We start from the raw sequence: 24,306 nt of genomic DNA, 5'->3' as shown, positions 1-24,306 counted from the left end.
GCTTTCAGGTGGATGTTGTTCCCTTCAGTGAAAGCATGGTTCTTATGGGGAAAAATTTGCAGTATGGACGTAAACAAGTAAAGACATCTTTTGTAAAGAGGATGCAAAATGCTAAAAGTCCACCTGTGCTTCACAAAGGTCATAAGGATGTGAGGCCATTTGGCCATAGGGATAAGTTTGCATTGAGTTCGTTAGGCCAGTGTAGCAAATTGAGGGAATGAAAGAATATTAAGGGAAATGTGAGATGGATTTGGAGACCCAAAATCTCCAAAAGTATGGCAGGAGTGTCGGATGCAAGGCCAAGGATCCCATCTGGATATATTTTGTCGAACCCCCAAGAGGGTAAGATTGGATATACATCTGACCATATACACTGCCTTGGAATACACCCATGTGATGTGCTTAGGCCTGAAGTTCTACCTAGTTTGGGTCGCAGCACTGATTTATGTGAAAACCCAAATAGGGGAGGTTCGAATGAGTACAAAGCTATGATTCTTTCTCCCAAAGGAGCCACTCAGTCGCTTGAACGACTAGTTTATTCATATTACAGTAAATGTGGGACATGCAAGCCCATGGAGGCCGTTCATTCAGCTCATAGTGCCCAAGAAGGGATCGGCCTTATTGATGAGTTATTTGTGGAAAGGCTTGGACTTGTATCTCTATTAAAAAAAAAAAAAAAAAACCTAAGATCAAAAAATACAAGATTAAGCTTTTAGCTAACTTGCATGAGTAGCATGGGGTTAGTCGACCTATGATATGCTATCTTTGGCACCCTGAGTAGTCTGAGAGGGTGTGATGTATATACCAAGGACATTAGTATTACGTGGACTAAAATGACCTATCTAGTTTTAAGCTAGGAAGGCTAGCTGCTTTGGATATTACGTCCAGATCTCGTTAGTCCAAGAGGGCCGATTAAGTTTTGTAGTGAAGTGTTTTATTTCATTAGGCCAAGAGGGCCAGTTGTGTATTTAGTGTAGGTACGGTTAATGGTTTCGTGTTCTAGTTTTGTGCTAGACAGGTTTGAAGAAGAGCTTGGAAGGAGCCTTTTGTTGCGTGGAAGCTTCTTGTGGCCCTATCCAGGTGATATCTTTCCTTTATGAGTACTGTGGTTTTATGTTAAGGGGTTTTTCGTTTCTTATTGGGGACCGGCGTCCAAGGCATGAAGTCCCAGGTTTAGGTTAAGTATGTCTGAGGGAGGTCTGAGTAGTCATTGCCTCCTGTAAAGACATTGCTAAGCATCAAAAGACCTGTTTTAGACGGAAGTCCTAGTGGCCTTGTTTTGCTAGCCTACTAGGCAGCCGTTCTAGGAGTTCTTGTTAGTTGTGAGGCAGTTAGAGAAGCCTGTGGAAGGAAAAAAAAAGATAATAAAGAAAAAGAAACCCTGAATATTCCAAAAGAAAAGCAATATATACAAAGGTGTGTAAAAAGGGGTTCTAACCCCTCTAAAAATAGAGAAGAAAAGAAAGAAAAATTTATAAGAGTTGATCATCGCCTTACGAAGGCTTGGTAGGTTCTTGGGGACGAGTCCGATGCCTTGTCTTCCTAGGGGTGGCATCTTGCTAGAAAAGAAGAACATAAGGAAGGTTGGAGCGAAAATAAAAGTGAGCGTTAGAAAAGGATTAAGTGTCGCCTTGCGAGGGCTTGGTAGGTTCTTGGGTACCGAGACAGGTCCCGAGGCCGGTGCCCTGTTCTCCTTGGGTCACTATGCTCAGCTCCCTCCTTTTTACATACCTGAGTATGGAAATAAAAACCCTAAAAGAAGAAATGTGCTACAAGAAAATACTTCTTGATCTGGCTATAGGAGTCCTCGCCTAGTAGGAGCTCCTGGTTGTGTTGTCCTTAGTTAGGCAGGTAGTTCAGACCACCACTTAGGGCAACCTCGTTGATAGTTGTTTTTAGTTTGGCCGTGTTGGAGCAGTTGGTTAGTGACTAGCTTCGGACCTTCTATCAGATTATGATAGGCCTACTCCTTGTGGATGTCATGCCTTGGTTTTGTCACGGGGTAGAGTGAGCATTGTGCTGTGTTTAGTATGTATCTACTTTGTATCAGCTTGATGCTCCCTTTGGTTGTTTTGTGCAGATCTACTGTGGGATTTGACCGGGCTGAGTCACCCTATCCCGTGGTTGCCAATGAGAGTGGAGTTTTGATGCCAAGGAGTGCTTAAAAATAGCTAAAAATTACAAATATCAAGGGAAAAATATTCAATGTCGAAGGCGGCGGCTCGTCGACCTAGGACAGATTTTAAGCATCAAAGTGCTTCAAAGGCGCCCGAGTGACACTTGTTGATTTTTGATAATTTTTCAGACTGCCGTGTGGGTTGTCAGGAGTTACCGGCCAATGCGGGATGTCAAGCCGGATGCCCAGGATTTTTCAGAGCTCGAATCGGAGCCAGGACGGGGAAATGGCCACAAAGTGGGCAAGATTTGAAAAGGTGGACCAAGTGGTCAAGACATTTGGGGGGGGGGCATGTAGCATTTTATGCAACAACCAAATCGTGGAGAGAGAGAGGATGGAAAAACGTGGGCAGAACAGGCACCGAAATTTGCACCCCATATCTTGGGACGGAGGATGCAGCCTGTGAGCAACCACTACAATTGACATTGGCCCTTGCTTCCCCTTTGTCTGCTGACTCTATCGCTGTGCTTCGCTCCTCCAATGGCAGTCTCTATGAAGATCTCTGATTTCAGTCTTTCTCTCTCCTCCCTCTCTCTCCCCTAAAGGCAGATTCATGTGGTGAAGAAGAAGAAGAAGAATGGATGACGAATGCTTGTCCAATGAAGACCAGATTGCTCTGTGGTGCAAGAGGAATGAAGATTGCTGATTGTGGGCTGTCATGAGCATTAATGGCTGCTGGAAATCAGTCCTGAGACATGGCAAATAAAAACCCGTAACCCGCAAAGAACGGTAATTTCATTTTTACAAAGGAAATTGATGTTTTATGAAATTTACTTCATGAGTATTTGTTCCCATGGGATGATTATGCATCATGTTGATGTTTGCTATGAGTTTGATCAGTTTATGCTCAGAAAATCACAAGTGTTGTGACTGAAATTAATAGTGTAAAACCCGTAAAGCACGCGAAATAGGGAAAAATTGGGTGTTTTTGATATATAAATTGAAAATATAATAAGACACACCAACTAAATTTGTGTTTTTGCTGCAAATGAACCTAAGGGCCACAACCCACAACTCATTTTGAATTTTTAATTATTTAATATTTCAAAAAAATACAAGAAAAATAGGAAAAATAGAGGAAAAATAAGGAAAAAATAGATTTTGAGTGCCAAAAATTCAAGAAAAATAAGAACTGTGTTTGTGGATGTATGGGGGGTCTGAAGTATGAGGTTTAGCCTCAGTTCACCCCTACCTTTATGTTTTAGTGAGTTTTTATGGCTTTTTATACAATAAAAATGTGGAAAATGAACCCTAAACCGATCAATAATGCACAATCTAAACGGGTGAGGGGGTAGAGTGTATAAAAGGTGTTTAAATGCTGAATGAAATGATGAAAAGCTTGCTGGTTTTTATGCATATCATATGGATCAGTCGTTAATTTAAAGTAAGGATCTAGTAGCACAAGGGTCTCCTCGGTGCTAGGTTCATGCAACGCCGCATACGAGCGATAGTCAAAATCATTGAAAGAATGCTTTTGCACTAAGCACAATGTTGATTTTCTATTGTTTGTGCACTAAACCATTCACATTATGCACTATGCATGGTTCATGGTATCGAAGGAAAATCTCCTGGACTGCATAGCAATTGTTTTCTTAGGACTTTGACCCACGATTGAGAGTGTGAGGTTATCCCTTGCCGTAGGGTAGAGTGTCGGTTTCCTAAGGGACTGTGAAGTGAGGAAGCATGGTATATCTCCTGGAAATACGAGAAATATAAAAGAGAGGAGTTTGTGTTCGTTGTGTTATATGTTTAGCAGCGCATCAAAGGGCCAATCCTTGAGATGTAGGAGAGCTGCAATGGGGCGACTATTAGTCGGTGGAGTGCCTCCCATATGTGTGTGATCGTGGCATTGCCAATGTATAAGGGTTCTCCCTTTGAGGAGTTTTAGGGAAACGTTGGACTATGAACTATAAACGCATGAATTAAGCTTTAGGGCAAGTTTGTCCTTTAGCATTGGATTGACGCTCCTGGTCCGCGAGGACATGAGGGTGTTTGTGTGTCATGAGCATGAGGTCAGGCTAGTGCTATAGCCAGTGTCGGCCCATTTCAGGTCCCATCAAGCTATCTATTTGTATGGAGCGACCCTTGTAAGGTAGCTTTCGAGGATGTGAAATAGGAGCTAGTAAAAGCGCATGTTTTAAAAGCACCCAAAAGAGGCGAGGTATTTTATATATTTTCAACAGCCACCATGCATAGTACTGCTGTTTAGCCCAAATCTGGGAGGAAAAGTGGTATCATCCGATAGCTTTTGCTAGTCGAAAATTGGGCATCTCAGATATTAACTACACTTACATGGAGAAGTTGTTGCTTGCGACGGTCTTTGCGACTAAAAAATTCAGGCACTACATCCTCTATGAGAATGTAGTTTTCTAAACGAAGGCGGAAGGGCTTCGATTGCTTATGAACAAGCTACAACCGCCTGATCGTTTGGCAAAGTGGTTAATCACTTTGCAAGAGTTTGATTATGAGATTAAGAGTAAGCCACCGAGGTTGTAGGGTATTGTGGAATGCCTTGTGGATTTCAGGGAGCCGAAAGAGACTCTAGTTGAAGGAAGTGATATTGAGGAAATGTTTAAAATTGGTACAGCTTCTATTCCATCTTGGTATGCTACTATCACGCATTATCTATTGACAAGAGAGACTGGAGCTGGTTTATCAAAATCAGAAAAGCAGAAATCAAACAACAGGCTTTGAAGTTTTCTTTGATAATAGGAACACTATATCGGCAGGGTGTTGATGATATCTACCGCCAATGTGTGATGCTTGATGAGGTTCCTTTCATTTTGGAAGAGCGCCATGACTCTGCATGTGGAGGGCACTTCGCAGGACGGTTGACGGCACAAAAAGCTTTAAGAGCTGGATATTGGTGGCCGTCCATCTTCCAAGATTCCTTTGAGTATATTAAGAGATGTGATACCTGTCAAAGACATGACAACAGAGAGAATAGGAAATGCCCACTTATGCCTATCATGGCTATCCTTCCATTTGAGAAGTGGGGCATTGACTTTGTGGGTCCTATCACCCCGTCGTCTACTACTCAGAAGAGGTACATTATAGTAGCAACTAATTATTTTACAAAATAGTCAGAAACGCAGGTGACGAGGCAAGACAATGCAAAAGAGACTGCAAGTTTCCTTTTAGAGCAGATTATCTTCCGTTTTGGTCCATCGAAGGAACTAGTGTCGAACCGTGGAACCCACTTTTTGAATAAAGTGATCAAAAGCTTGACTGAAGCTTGGCAAATCAAGCACAATAAAATGACTCCCTATAATCCGCAAGCCAACGGGCAAGTTGAAAGTACTAATAAGCAGCTTGTGGGTATCTTGTCTAAAATATTCTCTGAGAAGAAACAAGACTGGGACAGGAAGTTGTATGTGGCAGTATGGGTGTACAATACAATGTTCAAGCGAGCTACCGGCCATACTCCGTTTAAATTTGTTTATGGGGAAGAGTGTGTGTTACCCCTCAAATCGAGTTGCCAACCATAGGGTTTGCAATTAACCACTCTTTGGGAGATGAGGATTCACTCTTTGAATGTTTCAAGACCTTTGATAAGATCTATAAATGCTTTTATTGGAAAGGACTTTGGAAAGATGTCAAAGATTATGTTATGTAGTGCTTACCATGACAATAGAATAAAGGTTCCAAGTTGTTGCTTGGTGGTCTACTTCAGCCCATTACCTATTCCACATGGTAAATGGACTGATATAAGCATGGATTTTATTATAGGATTACCTACCACTAAGAAGGGTTTGAATAGTATTTTTTTTGTGGTTGATTGTCTTACTAAATCAATCCATTTTATACCTACCAAAATCTAATATTTAGCCAAACAAGTGGTAGATCAATTCATGGAAAGCAATTTTTAGACTTCATGGATTACCTATAAAGTTTTTTTTTTTGATAGGGATACAAAGTTCATGGAAATTTTTTGAAATAATCTCTTTACTTCCATGGGAACCAAATTTACTCCAAGTACGGTCTATCATCCACAAACATATGGATAAACTGAAAGGGTCAATACAACTTTAGAAGTCTATTTGAGATAATTTTTCTATGACACACAAAGTACATGGGATCATTGGATTCATCTTACACAGTTTAGCTACAATAATACATATCGCACGAGTATAGGCAAATCACCATTTGAGGCATTGTATAGATACAAGGTCCAAGTACCTTCAGCATTGTTTCACCATGAAGAAAATCTTCTTACTCCAAAAGAGTTAGAAAAGATGGAAGCCTTAATGAAACAATGCAATGAAAATACTCAAAAGGCACAAGAAACTATGAAATCTTATGCGGATGATAAAAGAAGGTATGTGTATTTTGAAGAAGAACAATGGGTATTTTTGAAGGTACACCAAAATCTCAATATGCATCTCTTAAGGGAGGACATAATAAGGTTACTCATTGCTATTATGGACCATATAAAATTACACAAAAAGTTGGAGATCTTACTTATCAACTTGATTGGCCTTCAACCACATGCATTATGATTTTTGTGCTTTGCTACATAATTTTTGGGGGTGTATGTGCCACAGTAACCTAATGTTTGGACGCATGATCTTTGCACATTTTGTGAATTCACCCCTCCATCTGATTTTAGTTTCTTGAACTACTTTGCTAGCTTTATTTTCCATAGTTTTATTTTTTCATAGGCTTCTTCTTTATTCTTCAAGAATTGTACCATGGCATTCTATTGTTGTTGTGTTGATTAGTATCATGAAGTAAGAGAAGTCACCCAGAGATGTCATCTTCATCTTTCCACAAAGATCTATATTGACAATCCCTAAAGGAGCTTATTATTTTCTTACTTCTTGTGGAAAGGGCTACTTTGCTTACCCATCATGTAACTGTCGCATGCATTTGGTGAATCTATTATGGGAGGTAAAATGACAAATCTAGATTTAAATATCTTTTTGATAACAAGTTACTCATATGACCAAACCTCTCATGCCAAAGCTTGCTTGTCTTTATCCTAAATTTGTGGTGAGTTGTGAACGATACAAATTGGTACTTTGAGCTACTCTACTAACATCTACACCATCAACATTTGTGATATTTACATCATTATTTTTAAGTTCGACCATTTTTGCATCATTTTTCACAACCATGATATCATCTCCTATAGAACATAGCAAGGAATACCAATCTTTGTGGCTAGTAGCTACTTATGGCACCACTATTAATAATATTTTTGACAATTGAAATGATTTTGCACAAACCTCCTAAAAAAGAAGACATAGTTTAAGCTCTATTTTTAGTTGACTCTTCCTTAGTTAGCATAGTGACTCTATTGTTCTTCTCACATCTACAACTTTTTGTATGCATTCACATTGAGTTTGTTTTGTCACTTACAATAGAAGCACTTCAACTTTTTCTTATTCTTATCTTTTGCAACGCTGAGGAGGGATTACCAGAGTTTAGGATAAAGAATCATCCCATTCTTGCAAGTGCTATATTTCCTTTTATTGTAGTGACTCCTCTTACAAGCTTGAATAGAGATCCTCAAAGTTGACTAGTGGAACTCTATGCTATATATGTGTTTAAAGAAGTAACCAGACTATTAAATTTTAGAGGTAGTATTAGAAGACATCTTTGAGTAAGATCTTCACTTGGAATTGATAATCCAATAGCCATGATTTGGTCTCTCAAGTCCTTCCAAGTGGTGAACTTTTTAGCAACTTCAATCTTAAACATTTTCTCAAGAACTAGTTGATTTTCAAGATTTTTCTTCCTTGTCTTATTTGTTGTCATATATTAAGAATGCATTGAGAATCACTGAGGCTTCTGCAATAATATCAACATGTTGTATTTATGCCAAGGCTCAATCTTTGACATCATACTTTGATATAGGGTGGCTACATCACATGTGCTTTAACATGCTCAAGTCTATCCTTTCAAACTTAGAGCTCAAAGGCTTTCGAGTTTGATGGATCATATCTTCATAGTCACCTATATAATAAGATGTTCATCCACATATAGGCTCGAGAGGGGGGGGAGGGGCATCATAAAAGATGTAAGTATACCATGTGAGATCAATAGAATGGTTACTTTATTTAGTAAAACTTACAATATTACATTTAGAGAAGGGATTTTAAAATTACAATTTAGAGAAAAATTGTAAGTTTCTTAAAGGAAAATGGGTCATTTTATTACCTTATATCATATAAGAAAAGGGTATTTTCTAATATTATTCGAATGCATGGGATGTAGAGGGTTCACATATTGTGACTCCCCCCCCCTCCCCTTTATGTTTACCTTGAAGAGCCACCTTGTGCCAATAATCTTCCTCTCTTTTGGCAAACCCACAAGCTTTTGAGTGTCATTCTTCATTATACTATCATATGCAACTAGTTGCTCTCATATTTGGATCAACAAGTGCTTCTTAGAAGTTTGCTGGCTTCTTTATTTCTCTCATAATCTCAATTTTCAAGGCTATATTAACTATGTGAGCAGAAGCCTTTTTTTTATTCTTTATTTTGTAAGGCCACCTTGGTCTACCTACCTTTTCCTTAATAGTTGTAGGCATAGGATTACTACTATCATAGAGCTACTTCACCCATCATGACAATGGCTTTTCTAATGGCATGATTATAGGTTGGTAAACTTTCTTCTCATCATTTGAAGATGATGCTTTCTCCTCATTGAGGGAGGGATAGCTCTTTTGATATGTTCATAGTGGACTACATCTTCACTAGATGTTAAAGTGGAAGAACTTTTATTATCCTCCTCCACTGTATGTGGCTAATCCTTAAACACCACGTCATGGCTTACTATGATCATCTTTGCCTCTTGGTCATACATTTATAAATCTTTTGCTCATCAGTATAACCCAAAAAGATACATTTGGTGCTTTTTGGTGTTAACTTGTTTCTCTTATCCTTTGTAATATGTGTATAATATTCAATCCAAAAGTTCTAAAGTACGAGGCATATGGTTTCTAACTAATATAGACCTCATGATGAGTTTTTTCCGTGAAAGCCTTTACGTAACTCTAATTAAGAAGCTAATTGTAGTATTAACAAATTTTGCCTAAAATTGGTTAAGCAAATTCTTGCCCTTAAGCATGCATCTTACAATTTCCACAATGGTATGATTTTGGTATTCAACATGGCATTTTGCTGAGGTGTATGAGGTATCATCAATTGACACTTAATCCTTTTGCTCTTGCAAAAGTCTTCAAACTCCTTGGAGTTGAACTCACCACCACCAACAATTCTAAACTTCTTCACATTTTTCCCTATTTCATTCTCAATAAGTTTTATTCATTTACCAAAATTACCAAAATATTGAGCCTTATTACAAAGAAAATACACCCACATCTTCCTACTATAGTCATCAAAACCATAAACTTATAAGAAGATCCCCCCAAGTCTTGTGTAGGAAATTTGCCACACAAGTCAGCATGCACCAACTATAGCAATCCCTTTGCTCTATTATTGCTTTCTTGTGAAAATACATTTCTTTGTTGCTTGCCTATAATACAAGCTTCACATGGTTCTTTCATTTATGTTGTTGTAGGTATGTGAGAAACCATACTTTGCTTATGCATCTCCTTTAACACTGCAAATCCAATGTGACCAAATCTTTCATACTAAATTTTTGAGAGCGGAATTTTGGTGCCGAGAAGTGCTTAAAAATAGCTAAAATTTATGAATTTCAAGGGAAAAATATTCACCGTCAAAGGCGGCGGCTCGATCTAGGACGATTTTAAGCATAAGCAGTCGACGGGCGCCCAAGTGACACATCGAGATTTTTAGTAATTTTTTTGTCAATCAGGACGGGATGTGGGAGCTGCAAGCCGGTCCGGGATGCCGAGAGGGACGCCAAGAAATTTATAGCACGACAATCGGAGTCCGTATGAGGAAGTGGCCAAAAAACTGGCCGGGGTGCCCAAAAAGGGGCCAAAAAGCAAATTTCAAAAGGTGTGAAGAGAGGGGGGTGACCTTTGGCACCCCCCCTTAAAAAAAAATGTCATGGAGGGGGGGCGGCGGCTGTTTTCAGCCGCTGAAAAAAACGCGCCCCCCCCCTCCCCCCCCCCCCCCCACAAATCAAGGATGGAGGTTGAAGGCAAGCTATGAATCCAATGGCAGAGGGCTTCCACATTCGACATCCGCTCCCTATCAATTCGATCCACGCGGGGAATGGCAGCCTGTAGAGGGAGAGAGAAAATCAGTCTTTCTCTCTCCTCCCTCTCTCTCTTCTAAAGGCAAGTTCATGTGGGAAGAAGGAGGAAGAAGAAAGAATGGTGGAGGCTTGTCCGGCATGGATCGGATTGCTCCACGGGCTGGAAATGGTGATTGGTGATTGTGCTGGACATGAAGTGCTTCTGATTTTCAGATTTGCAGCCATGGACATGAACCCCGAAACACGCAAATAAGCGGTAATTCAAAATTTTCAAAGGAAATTTGAGATTCTATAGCTTTTGATTGATAAAATGTTGTTCCTGTGGGCTAAAAATTGTGTATGTTGCTGTTTTTTCATGAGTTCTTGCTGGTCATAATCAGAAAATCAGAAAAATATGCATCTTGTGGTTCAAAATGATACATTAAAACACGTAAAACATGAAAAATCAAGGGAAAATGATGGTTTTTTGGCATAAAAATGGGAAAATAAATAGGAACACCAACTAAACTTTCACTTTTCTGCAAGAAGGAACTAAGGGCCATAGCCCATAACCTGTTTTGAATTTTTAGTAATTAAATAATGCAAAAAATAAGGGAAAATACAAGAAAAGGGTGAAAAAACCCTTAAAAATAGGGGAAAAATATATTTTGGGTTTCGAAAAATAAGGATAAATAAGAGCAATGTTTGTGGGGACTGAAGCATGAGGATTTTCCTCAGTTCAACCCCACCTTCTTGTTCTAGTGCATTTTTTCCGGTTTTTTTACATAAAATGATGGTAAAATGCCTCGTAAATCTATCCAACGATGCAATATTTAAACGGGGAAGAGTAGAGAAGTTGAAATATGTCTAAATGCCATGTGAGATGATGGGAAAGTTGCTGATTTCTATGCATAGCATTTAGGACGGATGATAATTAAAATTAAGAGCTTAGTAGCACGAGGATCACCTCGGTGCTAGGCCCATGCAACGAAGCACGAACGGTAGTTGGAAACCATTAAAAGAATATTTTTTGCACTTGTGCACGATACTGTTTTGCTAAATTTTTGAGCACTAGGCATCCACCAAATGCATAGAGCATGAAAAGAATTTAGAAAGTATCAGTGACCAGCTCCTGGACATGCATCGCAATTGGTTTATTGGAACCTAACCTACGATGAGAGGCAGTGAGGTACCCATGTTTTAGGCTAGTCGTGGGGTCTAGGGGAAAGAGAAGTAAGGACAATGGTACATTCCTGGACACGCTTATTTGGTACCCTGAGCGACTTTTGTGAGAAATGTTTAGATGTTGAGCGATGCATCGAGGGGCCAATCCCCAAGGTGTAGGAGAGTCGCAGAGGGTTGATGGCATTCAGCCATAGGAGGAACCCCATGTGTATGTGATTCGAGCCTTTTGGCTATGTGAAAGGGACTCCCTCTGAGGGGTAATATTGGGTTAGGATCAGTTGGACTACAACGTATTACAAATGCAATGTTTAGGAAGGCAGAGATTTTGATAGACGCTCCTGGCCGCGAGGCCGAGGGGTTGTCTCGTGCGTAGTGACGAGGCCAGGCTAGTGCATGAGCCACTGCCGGCCCGTTTTTAGGTCCATCAGTGGTGCGTCTGCCGGGAGCCGCTTAAAAGTGGCGGTTCTCGAATCCTGGTTGTTTAGGGACCAACTAGCAGTTTATGCCAAAGGATACTGAGATTGATCTGTTATTTATTGATAAGCATTGTCTAGCAGAAATCCAAAAGCAAGAAAGAGACGAAAGAGCTAGGCGACGTGCTGAAATTTTTAGGAGATATTCCCCTAAGCGTAGCGGTGCTGAACCCTTACGAGGGAGTGGATCTAGTGGTCTTGGGGCCACAAGCAGTAAGTTAGGAGAAGGTGGAAGCTCTAGTGCTCCCCTTCCTTCTATAAGCCAATCCACGTCAAGTACGGGAGGTGTAACCCCACCGTCCCCTATTCCTAGTGTAAATCCAATCCTTGTCATGGCGCAGCCTATTGCAATTCCAGCAAGAACGACGGATTTGCCGGCTCTAGGTTACCCGCTACCCATTTTTAATGGGCTAGTTGAGGAAGATGCGGAACTCCACATTAGGGAGTTTCAAAAGCTGATATTTAACTGTCGCATCCAAGAAGAAGGACATTTAATGATGTTCTTCAATATGACTCTCAAAGGAAGAGCCGCTATATGGTATCATGGTTTAGAAGCCGGAACCATATTGAACATTGATGCATTTTATGGAGCTTTTCGAAGGGAGTTTGCCCCTGAAAGGGGTGGGCAATATTGGTTGTGTGTACTCAACGTGACCCGCCAAGAACCACACGAGGATATTCGTGCTTATGCGAAGAAGATAAAAGAGGTTTTCGGTAAGTTGGACACCTCTATTCCTATCCCCGCAGCTGCCCAATTGCAATATTTCCTTCATGGTTTGGACTTTAATATCCAATTGCAGTTGAGTAGTGTTCCCTTGGGGGATATAGATACTGCCATTACACGAGCACAAGAGGTGGAATCCCGACTACAAGCGGCCTATGCTTCTCGAGGCAATTCGAACATGGGTTTAGTATTGGGAAATAACGTGGCAATGACCAATGGCTGAGAGGGAACATGATGCAGAATGTGCCTTTATTACCAGCTCCCCCTAGCATGTCGATGCCTACGGGCAGTCAAATGGCTCCAAATGGTGGAGGCCAGGCGGTTAATTCTAATACCATGCCTGTGGCTCAACAACCAGTGCCTAATCGAATTGTTAGGCCGATGGAACGACAAGGTAATGACCAAGGCTATGAGTCGAGTGCTTCCAATGTTCTTGGCGAGGTTAAGGACATGATGAAGCATTATACCGACATGATTACGGAGCAGTATCGACAAATAGCCGTTGATGTCAACTTCCTCAAAAAACAACAAAATTTGATAAGAAGTAGATACCCAGAGGAGGGTGCACCTTGTTAGATATGATCAATGCCCCACCCTCGTTAGGTGCTACTAATGATCCATGGTGCTCAAAGTTGTAAGGCCCCCATTATGAGGAGAAGCCAAATGTGAGCCCGGACATTGGTTGAGTCCTGACTTGTATATCAGATGAGGTCTATGTGACCGGATGGCAAAAAGGTGACTGTTGTGGATCTAATCTTTGGGTTAGACAGAGTGGTTAAGCTGGTAGCAACTTGAGGCACATTGCATTGAGTTGCGGGCCCGATGGTAAAGGGAATATTCCCTAGCCGACTAGTGGAGGCTCATATGGTAGGTCGGTCAGCAGGCCGACCTAACGACCTTCGCGGGCTATAAAAGCTAAACCCCTTCGCAGCCATCTCTCACTCATCTTTCACCCAGTCAGAGTTGTTGTTCCAGCTAGCCTTAAGCTCTTCACCTATCTTCTGTCTAGATCGCCATCTAAGCTTCACTCAGTGGAAGCGCATGGGTGGACAGAGCCATCTTTGTATCAGTTGTTTGAAGTTAAAGAATTTACTGATTCTCCTCTTATCTGTTGTGTACTCTCTATCTCTTTCTCAGATTCTGTTCGCTGCGCCGTGTAATATTTTACATGGTATCAGAGCCCAGGTTGCTCTAGAGATCGGAGAGCGTGCAAGAGGCAAAGGCTTCAACAGCAAAGAGAAACGATGTCGACTCCGGGAAGCAGTTCTGGCACATCAGGAAGCGGTGCAGGAGGTGGTGCTGCTGTACCGGCTATTCAAACACTGAGGATTCGTCCACCAACCTTCAGCGAAGGCAAGTTAGATGGTACAAACTACACCTTGTGGAAGTTCAAAATTACAACTATCCTTGATTCTTATGAGCTTCTGGAGACTGTGCTGGGGACTGACGCAGAACCACAGCCTACCCCCGACCCATCAAATCCTAGTGTGATGATTCCTCCGAATGCAGATCTTCTACGAGCTTGGAAACGAAGGAATGTAGATGCATTGTGTGCCTTAGTTACAAGCTGTTCTGACAGTGTTTTGACTCTGATTCAGCATACAACCAAAGCATCAGAGGCTTGGAATGTACTACGGAGTCAGTATGAAACACGAAACCAAACAAGGATTCAAAACTTGGAGAATCAACTAGCAGCGGAGAAGTTTGCTGAAGGAGAGACGGTTGAAGCATTCATCACTCGGATTAAGAATCTGCGCGACCAGATGGCTGGCGCTGGGATACAAAAGACTAGCGAAGAGCTAGCTCGGAGGTGTCTTCGGATTTGTCCACAAAAGTTTGATGGACTAGTAACTGCCCTTAATACTCAGGTGAGACCTCAAGCTTTGACTTTTGAGGAGTTTTGTGCATTATTAATGGAGGAGGAGTTGAGGCTGAAAGCTCGAGAAGGAAGCAACAATGGAGATGCTGCATTCTCTGCCAATGCAAAAGGCAAAGGTGTTTCCTCCACCAAAAATGATGGTGACCAAAAGAAGAAGGGCGGCAAGAAGAAGTTTCAAGGAGAGTGCTTCTACTGTAAGAAGAAAGGACATGCAATTGCAGATTGTCGTGTCAAGAAGGCAGATGAAAAGAATGGTACCCTTAAAAGTAAAGGGAAAGAGACAGCCAATACGGCTGAAGCAGAGTTGGAATTATTCATGGCGACCATTGAGGAAGTGTGCTCCTCGGCGCAAGAAGAATCTACCACTGACTCTTGGGTGTTGGATAGTGGGGCCTCCCGTCACATGACCAACAAGAAAGGTCTATACAGTTCTATGCAGCCTCTACAAGAATCCATCACTGTGACGGTTGGAAATGATGCTAAATGCCCTGCTGCGGGCACAGGTACTATTTCTTTTGTTGCTGCAAATGGTGAAGTCAAAAAGCTTTCAAATGTGTTGTATGTTCCCGAAATCAGGAGAAATCTCTTATCAGTTGCTGCCATAACTGTTCTTGGTCATGAAGTGAGGTTCAAGAAGACAGGTGCAGAAATTATTGATAGTGCTGGCACAATTGTTGGCAAAGGAGAAAGAAGGAACAACCTGTATGAGCTAAGTGCTCTTACAGCCACCGCTGGAGTGGGCACAAGTAAGCTTTGGCATGAAAGGTTTGGACACATCGGATTTGCAGTATTGAAGGAGATGCAAAAGCAAGGTATGGTTGCTCACCTACCTACAATAACTGAATTGAAGGAACCATGTGAAGCTTGTATGATGGGCAAGCAACAAAGAAAGGCATTTCCACAAGAAAGTAAGAATAGAGCACAGGCTTCTCTAGAGTTGGTGCATGCTGACTTGTGTGGTAAGATGCCTACACAGGCCTTGGGGGGATCTTCTTATTTTATGTTGATTGTCGACGACTACAGTAGGAAGATGTGGGTGTACTTCCTTCGTGATAAGGCTCAAGCTTTTGGTAAGTTTAAAGAATGGCTAATACTTGTTGAGAATGAAACAGGGAAAAGTGTGAAGAAATTTAGAACAGATGGTGGTGGTGAGTTCAACTCAAAGGAGTTTGAAGGCTTTTGCAAGAGCAAAGGGATCAAGCGTCAATTGACGACGCCTCACACACCTCAGCAGAATGGTGTTGTGGAACGCAGGAATCGTACCATTGTGGAGATGGCAAGATGCATGCTAAAGGGCAAGGGATTGCCTAACCATTTTTGGGCTGAAGCTGTTAATACTGCAGTCTACATTCTAAATCGGAGCTATACAAAGGCTCTCAAGGGAAAAACACCTCATGAGGCTTACACTGGTAAGAAACCATCTGTCTCACATTTCAGAATTTTTGGATGTGAATGTTATGCACATGTTCCAGATGAGAAGAGAAAAAAGTTACAACCAAAAAGCAGAAAATGTATCTTCTTGGGTTATAGTGATGAGCAGAAGGCTTACAAATTATATGACCAAGAGGCAAAGAAGATCATCGCGAGCCGTGATCTGGTGTTCAAGGAGGAGCCGCATACAGTGGAGGAGGAGAAGGCAAGTTCTTCCACTTTATCATCAAGCGAAGAAGTAGTCCACTATGAACCTGTCTCGAGAGCTATCCCTATCCTTAAGGAGGAGGAAGCATCATCTTCAGATGATGAGGAAAAAGTTCACCAACCTGACATCACCCCACCGGAAAAGCCATTGCCGCGCTGGGTGAAGCAGCTCTATGACCACAATAATCCTATGCCTGCATCTGTTGAGGAGAAGGCAGACGGACCAAGGAGGTCTCAGAGAATAGAGGAGCAAAGGAGGGCTTCTGCTCACATAGTCAATATGGCCTTGATGGTTGAGATTATGAGAGAAGTAAAGGAGCCAGCTGACTTAGAAGAAGCACTTGCAGATCCATCATGGAAGGCTGCTATGCAGGCGGAGTATGACAGCATAATGAAGAATGACACTTGGGAGCTAGTGGATCGACCAGCAAAGCGGAAGGTTATTGGCACCAAGTGGATCTGGAAGGTAAAGTACAAGGCTGATGGTACCTTAGAAAAGTACAAAGCTAGACTGGTTGCCCAAGGATTTTCACAAGTTGAAGGGTTTGATTTTCAAGAGTCATTTTCCCCAACTGCCAGAATGACCACTATTCGCACGGTACTTGCAGTGGCTGCCCATAAGAAGTGGCTAGTGTACCAAATGGATGTTAAGTCAGTGTTCTTAAATGGTGACCTCAAGGAGGAGGGTGTACGTGGCTCAGCCACCAGGGTTTGAGACCCCCCATTCCGAGAACAAAGTGTGTAAACTGAAGAAGGCATTGTATGGGCTGAAACAAGCCCCCAGAGCATGGTACCAGCGGATAGATAGGTTCTTTTTAAACCTAAACTTCAAAAGATGTGCCTCAGATGCTAACTTGTATGTTTACAGGCATGGTAAAAAGTCTGTAGTGATTGTCCTATATGTGGACGACCTTCTTATTACAGGTGACTATGAAGATATGATCAACCAAACTCGAAAGGCTTTGAGTTCTGAGTTTGAAATGACAGACTTGGGCTTGCTGCACTATTGTTTGGGGATTGAAGTCTGGCAAGAGCCAGGAAAGATCTTCATCTCTCAGAAGAAGTATGCATGGGAGATCTTGAAGGCATTTGGCATGACCGAGTGCAAGGAGATAGCTACACCTATGGAGGTGAATGCAAAGTTATCCGTCGAGGATACATCAGCACTAGCAGACATTGGGAGGTATAGGAGGTTGGTCGGCAGTCTGATCTACTTGTGTAACACCAGATCAGATATCAGTTTTGCTGTTGGTGTTTTGAGCAGGTTCTCAAACAAACCTCATGAGAGTCATTGGAAGGCTGGGATGCGGGTGCTCAGATACTTGAAGAAAACTCTTGACTATGGTATCATATACAGTTTCAGAACTTCTCTTGTGGGGAACTGTGACTCAGATTGGGCAGGAGACATTGATTCCAGGAAGTCAGTTTCTGGTTATTGTTTCTCTTTGGGTTCAGGAATTTTCTCTTGGATTAGTAAGAAGCAACCAACAGTGGCATTGTCTTCTACGGAAGCAGAGTACAAGGCAGCTTGTTTTGCTGCATGTGAGGCCGTATGGTTGAGAAGGATTCTATGGCATATGGGAGTGCAGGATGAAGAACCAACTGTGCTGAGATGTGACAATCAAAGTTGCATCGCCATTGCCAAAAATCCAGTGTTTCATGCACGCACCAAACATATAGAGATCCAGTATCACTATGTGCGTGATTTGATGGAGGATGGGATAGTGGAACTGGTCTACTGTCCAACAGAGGAGAATGGAGCAGATATCTTCACCAAAGCACTTACGAAGGATCTGCTTCAAGTTCATCTTCAGAGACTCGGCATTGGGCCGAGGAGATAGTTCACCTATGGGTGGACATTGAGGGGGGGTGTTAGATATGATCAATGCCCCACCCTCGTTAGGTGCTACTAATGATCCATGGTGCTCAAAGTTGTAAGGCCCCCATTATGAGGAGAAGCCAAATGTGAGCCTGGACATTGGTTGAGTCCTGACTTGTATATCAGATGAGGTCTATGTGACCGGATGGCAAAAAGGTGACTGTTGTGGGTCTAATCTTTGGGTTAGACAGAGTGGTTAAGCTGGTAGCAACTCGAGGCACATTGCATTGAGTTGCGTGGTAAGGGAGTTAAAAGGGGCTCCTATTGCGTGGTAAATGGAATATTCCCTGGAATATTCCCTGGCCGACTAGTGGAGGCTCATATGGTAGGTCGGTCAGCAGGCCGACCTAACGACCTTCGCGGGCTATAAAAGCTAAACCCCTTCGTAGCCATCTCTCACTCATCTTTCACCCAGTTAGAGTTGTTGTTCCAGCTAGCCTTAAGCTCTTCACCTATCTTCTGTCTAGATCGCCATCTAAGCTTCACTCAGTGGAAGCGCACGGGTGGACAGAGCCATCTTTGTATCAGTTGTTTGAAGTTAAAGAATTTACTGATTCTCCTCTTATCTGTTGTGTACTCTCTATCTCTTTCTCAGATTCTGTTCGCTGCGCCGTGTAATATTTTACACACCTTCGAGGTTTAGTTGCAAATGGTGTGGTGGGCAGCACTATCCAAGAAATTGCCCAAATGTTAAGTGCGACATTTGTTGAAAATCCGGCCATTTAGCAGCTACTTGCTGGAGTAAGATCAGTTCCCTCCAACGAGGTAGTCGGCAACCAGGGCCTGTTAATCATCGCGTGCAAGGAAATGATTCCCAGCGAGAAGACGGGCCTAAACAAATACTTCAACGACCAAAGACTACAGTGGAGGAGCTACCAAGTGGTAGTGGGGTTAGTTTGATTGAGGCTGTATGCGTTAACGATGCTGAAACCTCTAATCTACGAGTTGTTCTTACAAGAGGTCAAAAGGGTAGAGAAGCCGACAAGGATAAGCCTATCGACGGAAACCCTAAACAAGGTGACAAAGGAACGCAAGTTTTGGATCCTGCCATGGAAGGGGGACCTTTGAAGCCCGTAGAGAGTAAAGCTAATAAGGAACTATCAAAGAAGAAGGTGAAATTTTAAAAGGAGGCATTAAAGCCGGTTCAGCGACCTAAAGAGCGGATGGTTTGGCATGAAAAGCGAGCTCTATCGAACTATCATGAATTCGATTTGGCGAGCTCTCTTTGCGAAGTCAAGCCGGATGTGAATCTCTTACAGCTCATTAAGCTTTCTCCAGGAGTACACAAGGAATTTAGAAAGATCCTACGTATCGGGTATATCGTAGAACCTTTGGGTATTGCGCGAGTAGGTGATGATTGGTTCGAGCATGCTGAGAAGCATTGCCCAAGGGTTGCGGCCTATGTCGATGGGATATTGGTAGATTATGCCATTGTTGACACGGGATCATCTGTTAACATTATGAGTTCTGAACTGATGGAAAGGTTGGGTCTTGCAATCCAGAAAGATACCTCCACAATTCTCAGAATGGCAGATGATAGTTTGAGACAGCCGGAAGGCTGCATTACTAAGGTCCATGTCACTGTTGCAAATGTAGAATGCCTGTTGGACTTTAGGGTGATTCGTTTTGCAGGGCGTCCAAGTTACCAAGTATTACTCGAACGACCTTGGATCTTGCAAGCGGACTGCCAAGTGGATATACCCGCCGGTCGACTAATATTCGGCAGAGGTGCCCAGCGTGTGGTGGTTGATGCTTATCCTGAGTCCCCGCAGAGTGAGAGAGCTCCTCTATCTTCTACAGAATTGGAGGCATTAGAAGATTTATCTGCCAGTGAGACATCATCGAGTGATGAGTCCAAAGAAGGATCCACCACGGAAGACATCTATCAGATCACTTTGAACAAGCCGATAGAGGCCCAAGATCGTATAAGAGATGCAGATGTTATCGAGCTAGACCTTGGTACGCCTGATGATTCGCGGCCAATCAAATTAGGTTCTATGCTCAGTTCAGCAGAAAGGGAGGACTATGTGGCCTTGATCCAGGAATTCCGTGATATCTTTGCCTGGAGTTATGATGAGTTGAGAGGCATCCCTCCTAGTCTTGTTGTTCATACAATTCCATTGAAAGAGGGCAGTCGTCCTGTACGGCAAAAAGTAAGGCGTATGCCTTTCGAACTGAGGGACGGCCTGTTTGAAGAGTTACAGAAGCTTCGAAAAGTGGGTTTGATTTTTCCTGTGCAACACACGGAATGGTGTTCGCCAATTGTGATTAGAAAGAAGAAGAATAATCAAATCCGATTATGTGTAGACTTTAGGGAGCTGAATAAGCAGACAGTTAAGGACTACTACCCATTGCCATTTATTGACCAGATTTTGGATCAATTAGCGGGTAGGGAGATATATTCGTTTATGGATTGCTTTGCAGGATACAACCAAATGGCAATTGCAGAAGAGGATAAGTTGAAAACAACTTTTATCACTGTATTTGGTACTTTTGCGTACCATGTGATGGCCTTTGGTTTATGCAATGCACCTGGTTCGTGGCAACGAACAGCAGATAAGACATTCAGTGACATATCCCCTGAAGAGTTGAAGGTGTTTATTGATGACTTAGGGGCCGCCACCGTGAGAGAGAGGCAGTTGATCATTTTAAGAAAATGCTTTGAGCGCTGTAGACAATTTTGCATCGCCCTAAACCCACGGAAGTGTGTTTTTGGAGTACCTTATGGGCTATTTCTGGGTCATGTGGTCAGTTCGGTAGGAATTGCGACAGACCCCGAGAAGGTTAAAGTTATAGTTGCCATGGGTCCACCACGCACTCCGAAAGAAGTTCATAGCTTTCTATCTTCGGTTGGTTATTACCGCAGATTCATAAACGCCTTGGCAGAAAGAACGTTGCCGCTTACAAATTTATTGTCCTTTAGCTGTTCGTTTGTATGGGGTGACCCTTGTAAGGTAGCATTCGAGGATGTGAAACAAGAGCTAGCAAGAGCGCCCATTTTAAAAGCACCTAAAAGAGGAGAGGTGTTCTATATATTCTCAGCAGCCACCATGTATAGTATCAGCTGTTGCTGTTTAGCCCAAATTTGGGAAGAGAAGTGGTACCACCCGATTGCTTTTGCTAGCCGGAAGCTGGGGGTATCCGAAATCAACTATACTTACATGGAGAAATTGTGTCTAGCGATGGTCTTTGGGACCAAGAAATTCAGGCATTATATTCTCTATGAGAAAGTCGTGCTTTATACGAAGGCGGAGGGGCTTCGATTATTGATGAATAAGCTACAGCCGCCTGATCGTCTAGCAAAGTGGTTGATCACTTTGCAGGAATTTGATTATGAAATCAGGAGTAAGCCACCAAGGTTGCAAGGCATCGTGGAATGTCTTGTGGACTTTGGGGAGCCGAAAGAATTTGTGGCTGAAGGTAGTGACATGGAGTTGTTGTTTAAAATAGATATGGCATCTATCCCCTCCTGGTATGCTGCAATAACGTATTATTTATCAACGGGAGAGGCGGGATCCGAATTATCTAAAGCTGAGAGAAGGAAAATTAAGCAGCAAGCATTAAAGTTTGCCTTGATCGCAGGTACATTATATCGGCAAGGGGTTGATGACATCTATCGCCGATGTGTGATGCCTGACGAGGTGCCATTCATTTTGGAAGAGTGCCATGATTCTGCTTGCGGTGGCCATTTTGCTGGACGGCTCACAGCACAAAAGGCTTTAAGAGCAGGTTATTGGTGGCCTGCCATTTTCCAGGATGCGTTTGCGTATGTTAAGCGATGCGATATTTGCCAACGACATGATAGTCGAGAGAATAGGAAACGACCACTCACCCCTATTATGGCGATACTTCCATTTGAGAAGTGGGGAATAGACTTTGTGGGTCCTATTACTCCGTCATCGACTACACAAAAGAGGTACATCATTGTCGCAATTGACTACTTCACAAAGTGGTCAGAAGCACGTGCAACAAGGAAAGATGATGCTAAAGAAACTGCTAGTTTCCTTTTAGAGCAGATAATATGCCGGTTTGGTCCGCTGAAAGAATTAGTGTCGGACCGCGGAACCCATTTCCTGAATAAGGTGATTAAAGGTTTGACAGAGATGTGGCAAATCAAGCATAACAAGACAACCCCATATAACTCGCAAGCTAATGGGCAAGTTGAAAGCACCAACAAGCAGCTTGTGGGCATCCTGTCCAAAATTGTGTCGGAAAAGAAACAGGATTGGGATAAAAAGTTATACGTGGCAGTGTGGGCTTATAATACGACTTTCAAACGAGCCACTGGCCATACCCCGTTCAAGTTAGTATATGGGGAGGAGTGTGTCTTGCCTTTAGAGATTGAGCTGCCGACCATTCGGTTTGCCATCAATCATTCTTTGAGCGGTGAAGATGCACTTTTTGAGCGCTTGACGACACTGGCACATTTAGATGAGCTTAAACTACAGAGCTTATTGCACCAAGAAGTGGCAAAGCACCGAATGAAGCAGTCACACGACATCAAAGCCAAGAAATACACCTTCAAGAAAGGACAGCTTGTTCTGTATTATGACACACGACGTGAACTATTTCCAAGCAAGCTAGAGCCCGGATGGGACGGGCCCTATCGGATCGTTAGAATAGGAAAGAATAAATCCACAGTCTTGTTAGCTGACCTTGAGGGGATAGAATTTAAAAATAAGGTTAATCTTAATAAGATTAAACCTTATTATTTCTGATTGCACTAATATTATGACTGCCTTGCAGGTCTAGGAGAGATCGATCAAACATCTGCAAGGAAATCGTGATAGAGGTTGATGGGTCGTCTGATCCCTTATTTAGAACACCCATAATTAGAACAGCGGTATCATCAGGGGAAGCTCATTTGGTGGAGCAAAGGATATAAGGTGACTGAGCAAGAAGGCGGGACATTTATTTGGGAGATTAAGGTCTTCTTCCATCACTGCCTACAAATTTTGACGAGCATCCCTGTTGAATTCAATGATGATGGAGGGATGGAGCCTACAGTCCACCCGTTGAATATGCTGAATTTCGATTACCATAATTACGAGTAGAGTTCTGGATGGCGGGATGTGTAAACCCTTTATGGACGTACACCTTGTACTTTGATGGGGCGTCCAGGGGTGCATCCAAAAAAGGAAGTGTAGGAGTTGTCATCCGAGACCCCCGATGACGCATTGTCATGAAGTTAGCTGCTTATCTCGGGGCGAATTTTACCAATAATATGGCAGAATACAAAGCCCTGATTATGGGTTTGAATATTGCAAAGCAGGGTGGTATCTGCCAGTTATTGGTGAAAGGGGACTCTCATTTGGTTTTAAATCAACTCAATGGGACATACATGGTACGAAACCCCATCCTTTGTATGTACCATCATACTGCCATAGCCCTACTAGACGAATTCGATAGAGTGTCTTTTCAGCTGATTCCACGGAATTGGAATCAGTTTGCCGATTCTTTGGCTAATTTTGCGTATGAAGAAAACCTCTTCTTTAATTGTGGCCCCTGTCCCGATATATCTATTGATGGTGAGACAAGACCTGGTCGTTTGTGGGGTATGCTTTCTGAACATGCCCTCTTTGGCAGACGATGGTTGATCTGGGTGATGCAGAGGGTAAGCGAGACTCATTTGCCTTTATTATCTTGGACCCATAGACTGATTAGATGACATGTGATGCGAACACCTCTTGCGATATACGCAGGAGGGATAGGTCATAATCTAATGCACCTAGTTTAGGGCTACGAGCCTTTGTTCCCCTGGGAATGGTATGCTTTGATGTCTATCATAGTTGTTTCCAGGAGGATATTATGTAGTATTGTTTGATTTCATTAGGCCAAGAGGGCCGATTCAGTTTTGTAGTGAAGTGTTGCATTTCATTAGGCCAAGAGGGCCATTTGCCTGTCTAGTGCAGGTGCGTTTAATTGGGTTTTTTTAAAGTGCTGTGCTAGACAGGTTTGAAGGCAAGCTTGGAGGGAGCCTTTGTCGCGGCATCGATGGAAGCTTCTTGTGGCCAATCCAGGTGATACCTCTCCTTTACGAGTACCTTTCTTTCCTGTTATATGTGTATTTGTACTTGTCGAGGGGATACATTTTTGTTGGGGACCGACAACCAAGGCATGAAGTCCCAGGTTTAGGCTAAGTATGATTGAAGGAGGTCAGAGTAGTCATTGCCTCCTATAAAGACATTGTCAGGCATCGAAAGACCAATTTTAGAAGGAAGTCCTAGTGGCCTGTTCTGC

Source organism: Lygodium microphyllum, chromosome 13 (genome assembly GCF_053477565.2).
Source record: "Lygodium microphyllum isolate KBCC chromosome 13, Lygodium_microphyllum_v1.1.10, whole genome shotgun sequence".
Lineage (NCBI taxonomy): Eukaryota > Viridiplantae > Streptophyta > Polypodiopsida > Schizaeales > Lygodiaceae > Lygodium > Lygodium microphyllum.
This window is presented reverse-complemented; position numbering follows the sequence as displayed.